This window comes from Alligator mississippiensis, unplaced genomic scaffold (genome assembly GCF_030867095.1).
Source record: "Alligator mississippiensis isolate rAllMis1 unplaced genomic scaffold, rAllMis1 scaffold_67, whole genome shotgun sequence".
Lineage (NCBI taxonomy): Eukaryota > Metazoa > Chordata > Crocodylia > Alligatoridae > Alligator > Alligator mississippiensis.
Genome location: NW_026775378.1, coordinates 35,001 through 40,000, shown reverse-complemented (window position 1 = coordinate 40,000; position 5,000 = coordinate 35,001).

Here is a 5,000-nt window from a genome sequence, read left to right as displayed (position 1 = left end):
GGAAGCCGCCCGCCGCCCGCGGCGAAGGCCCCCGGGCCCGCCCGGCCTCCGGGCAGGGCACCGGGGAGAAGTAGGAATCGTGGCCGGGCTCCTGGAACTCCTGCCCGGCCTGCCACGCGGAAGCATGCCGGGTTCTCCCGCCGCGCCGTGCAGGTTCTTCCGCCCCTCGCCGGGGTAGCCGGGCTCCAACCGCTGGGCCCCGCAGCGTGGAAGGGCCCCTGCGAGTCGCCCCCCGGCCTGCACGCCCGCCGTGCAGTCGACCGGGTCGAAGCCGGAATCGCGGCCGGGTTCCTGGAACTCTCGCCCGGCCTGCCCGCCCGGCCCGCCCCCCGGGCCGGGGCTCCAGTCGACATGGAGCCAAACTCGGTTTTGACCCCCTCCTGCAGCACGGTCCGGCCCCGGAGGTTCCTCCGTCCGACCTCCTGGAACCCAAGATGGGCATCCAGGGTCCCGAAATCCGTGTCCCCGAAAATCTCCGCGAACCTTTCCTGGCAATATTGTAGATGCGGCACCCGGCCCAGCCACCGGGGGCAACCGCCGAAAGTGTCCGCCCTCCTGGAGCGAAGGCCCGGGCAAGGCCCGTTTCAAAAACCTCATACGGACTTCCGGAGCCCGAGCCCCGGCGCCAGGTCGACCCAGGGCCGACCTCCCGGGCCCCAGAGAGGCTCGTCTCCGCCGCGGAAGCCGCCCGCCGCCCGCGGCGAAGGCCCCCGGGCCCGCCCGGCCTCCGGGCAGGGCACCGGGGAGAAGTAGGAATCGTGGCCGGGCTCCTGGAACTCCTGCCCGGCCTGCCACGCGGAAGCATGCCGGGTTCTCCCGCCGCGCCGTGCAGGTTCTTCCGCCCCTCGCCGGGGTAGCCGGGCTCCAACCGCTGGGCCCCGCAGCCTGGAAGGGCCCCTGCGAGTCGCCCCCCGGCCTGCACGCCCGCCGTGCAGTCGACCGGGTCGAAGCCGGAATCGCGGCCGGGTTCCTGGAACTCTCGCCCGGCCTGCCCGCCCGGCCCGCCCCCCGGGCCGGGGCTCCAGTCGACTTGGAGCCAAACTCGGTTTTGACCCCCTCCTGCAGCACGGTCCGGCCCCGGAGGTTCCTCCGTCCGACCTCCTGGAACCCAAGATGGGCATCTAGGGTCCCGAAATCCGTGTCCCCGAAAATCTCCGCGAACCTTTCCTGGCAATATTGTAGATGCGGCACCCGGCCCAGCCACCGGGGGCAACCGCCGAAAGTGTCCGCCCTCCTGGAGCGAAGGCCCGGGCAAGGCCCGTTTCAAAAACCTCATACGGACTTCCGGAGCCCGAGCCCCGGCGCCAGGTCGACCCAGGGCCGACCTCCCGGGCCCCAGAGAGGCTCGTCTCCGCCGCGGAAGCCGCCCGCCGCCCGCGCCGAAGGCCCCCGGGCCCGCCCGGCCTCCGGGCAGGGCACCGGGGAGAAGTAGGAATCGTGGCCGGGCTCCTGGAACTCCTGCCCGGCCTGCCCCGCGCATGCATGCCGGGTTCTCCGGCCGCGCCGTGCAGGTTCTTCCGCCCCTCGCCGGGGTAGCCGGGCTCCAACCGCTGGGCCCCGCAGCCTGGAAGGGGCCCTGGGAGTCGCCGCCGGCCTGCACGCCCGCCGTGCAGTCGACCGGGTCGAAGCCGGAATCGCGGCCGGGTTCCTGGAACTCTCGCCCGGCCTGCCCGCCCGGCCCGCCCCCCGGGCCGGAGCGCCAGTCGACATGGAGCCAAACTCGGGGTTGACCCTCGCCTGCAGCACGGTCCGGCCCCGGAGGTTCCTCCGTCCGAGCTCCTGGAACCCAAGATGGGCATCTAGGGTCCCGAAACCCGTGTCCTCGAAAATCTCCGCGAACCTTTCCTGGCAATATTGCAGATGCGGCACCCGGCCCAGCCACCGGGACGAACCGCCGAAAGTGTCCGGCCTCCTGGAGCGAAGGCCCGGGCAAGGCCCGTTTGAAAAACCTCATACGGACTTCCAGGGCCGGAGCCCCGGCGCCAGGTCGACCGCGGGCCTCCCTCCCGGGGCCCAGCACGGCTCGTCTCCCCCGCGGGAGCAGCCCGCCGCCCTCGCCGAAGGCCCCCGGACCTGCCCGGCCTCCGGGCAGGGCACCGGGGAGAAGCCGGAATCGCGGCCGGGCTCCTGGAACTCTCGCCCGGCCAAGCCGCTCGGCCCGCCCCTGGGCCGGAGCTCCAGTCGACATGGAGCCAAACTCGCGGTTGAACCTCTCCTGCAGCACGGTCCGGCCCCGGAGGTTCCTCCGTCCGAGCTCCTGGAACCCAAGATGGGCATCTAGGGTCCCGAAACCCGTGTCCCCGAAAATCTCCGCGGACCTTTCTCGGCAATATTGTAGATGCGGCACCCGGCCCAGCCGCCGGGAGCAACCGCCGAAAGTGTCCGGCCTCCTGGAGCGAAGGCCCGGGCACGGCCCGTTTGAAAATCCTCATACGGACTTCCAGGGCCGGAGCTCGGGAGCCAGGTCGACCCCGGGCCTCCCTCCCGGGCGTTAGGGCGGCTCGTCTCCCCCGCGGGAGCAGCCCGCTGCCCGCGCCGAAGGCCCCCGGACCCGCCCGGCCTCCGGGCAGGGCACCGGGGAGAAGCCGGAATCGCGGCCGGGCTCCTGGAACTCTCGCCCGGCCAAGCCGCTCGGCCCGCCCCTGGGCCGGAGCTCCAGTCGACATGGAGCCAAACTCGCGGTTGAACCCCTCCTGCAGCACGGTCCGGCCCCGGAGGTTCCTCCGTCCGAGCTCCTGGAACCCAAGATGGGCATCTAGGGTCCCGGAAACCGTGTCCCCGAAAATCTCCGCGGACCTTTCTCGGCAATATTGTAGATGCGGCACCCGGCCCAGCCACCGGGACGAACCGCCGAAAGTGTCCGCCCTCCTGGAGCGAAGGCCCGGGCACGGCCCGTTTGAAAAACCTCATACGGACTTCCGGAGCCCGAGCCCCGGCGCCAGGTCGACCCAGGGCCAACCTCCCGGGCCCCAGAGAGGCTCGTCTCCCCCGCGGGAGCAGCCCGCCGCCCGCAGCCGAAGGCCCCCGGACCTGCCCGGCCTCCGGGCAGGGCACCGGGGAGAAGCCGGAATCGCGGCCGGGTTCCTGGAACTCTCGCCCGGCCCGCCCCTGGGCCGGAGCTCCAGTCGACATGGAGCCAAACCCGGGGTTGACCCCCTCCTGCAGCACGGTCCGGTCCCGGAGGTACCCCTGCCCGACCTCCTGGAACCCAAGATGGGCAACTAGGGTCCCGAAAAGCGTGTCCCCGAAAATCTCCGCGGACCTTTCCTGGCAATATTGTAGATGCGGCACCCGGCCCAGCCACCGGGGGCAACCGCCGAAAGTGTCCGCCCTCCTGGAGCGAAGGCCCGGGCACGGCCCGTTTGAAAAACCTCATCGGGACTTCCAGGGCCGGAGCCCCGGCGCCAGGTCGACCCCGGGCCTCCCTCCCGGGGCCCAGCACGGCTCGTCTCCCCCGCGGGAGCATCCCGCCGCCCGCGCCGAAGGCCCCCGGACCTGCCCGGCCTCCGGGCAGGGCACCGGGGAGAAGTCGGAATCGCGGCCGGGCTCCTGGAACTCCCGCCCGGCCTGCCCCGCGGAGTCCTGCCCGGGCTCCCGCCGCCTTGGCCCGGGACGACCACCCCTCGGCGGGGTGCCTCGGCTCCGACCCCGGAGGCCCGGGTCCCTGCCGGGGCCCTTGGACCCGCCCCCCGGGCTGCCCTTCCACGGAGCCCTTGACCGGGACGAGATCGGAATTGTGGCCGAGCTCCTGGAACTCTCGCCCGGCCTGACCGCCTTCTCCGGCCCTTTTCCGGTTTTCCCCGTTGACCTGGCTCCAAACTCGGGTTTGGCCCCTCAGCACGGCAGGGTTCTGCCCCGAAGATCCCTCTGACCGGCTTTCTGGAACCGAACATGGGCATTGAGGGTCCTTAAAAACGTGTTCTCGAAAATCTCCGCGAACGTTTCTTGGCTATATTGTAGATGCGGCACCCGGCCCAGCCACCGGGACGAACCGCCGAAAGTGTCCGCCCTCCTGGATCGAAGGCCCGGGCAAGGCCCGTTTCAAAAACCTCATACGGACTTCCGTGGGGGGGGCGGGCACCAGGTCAACCCCACGTATGCCTATGGGGATTTTCGCTCCCCAGGTCAACCCCATGGATGCCTATCGGGATTTTCGCTCCCCAGGTCAACCCCATGGATGCCTATGGGCTTTTTCGGTCCCCAGCTCCACCCCAAGTATTCCTAGGGGCTTTTTCGCTCCCCAGCTCCACCCCATTTATTCCTATGGGGATTTTCAGTCCCCAGGTCAACCCCAAGTATTCCTAGGGGCTTTTTCGCTCCCCAGCTCCCCCCCCATGTATTCCTAAGGGCTTTTTCGGTCCCCAGCTCCACCCCAAGTATTCCTAGGGGTTTTTTCGCTCCCCAGCTCCACCCCATGTATTCCTAGGGGCTTTTCCGCTCCCCAGCTCCCCCCCCATGTATTCCTAAGGGCTTTTTCGCTCCCCAGCTCCCCCCCAAGTATTCCTAGGGGTTTTTTCGCTCCCCAGCTCCACCCCATGTATTCCTAGGGGCTTTTCCGCTCCCCAGCTCCCCCCCATGGATGCCGATGGGCTCTTTCGGTCCCCAGGTCAGCCCCATGTGTTGCTATGGGCTTTTTCGGTCCCCAGGTCAACCCCATGTGTTCCTATGGGCTTTCTCGGTCCCCAGGTCAACCCCATGTATTCCTAGGGGCTTTTTCGCTCCCCAGCTCCACCCCATGTATTCCTATGGGGATTTTCGCTCCCCAGCTCCACCCCAAGTATTCCTAGGGGCTTTTCCGCTCCCCAGCTCCACCCCACGTATTCCTAGGGGCATTTAGGCTCCCCAGGTCAACCCCATGGATGCCGATGGGCTTTTCCGCTCGCTCCCCAGGTCCGCCCGCCCCTGGCCTCGCCATCGGGACTTGCGGGCACCGTCTCAACCCCGTGCCTTCCAGAGGGGACTTCCAGGCACCGTGTCCACCCCCTGCGAGCCTCTGCGGA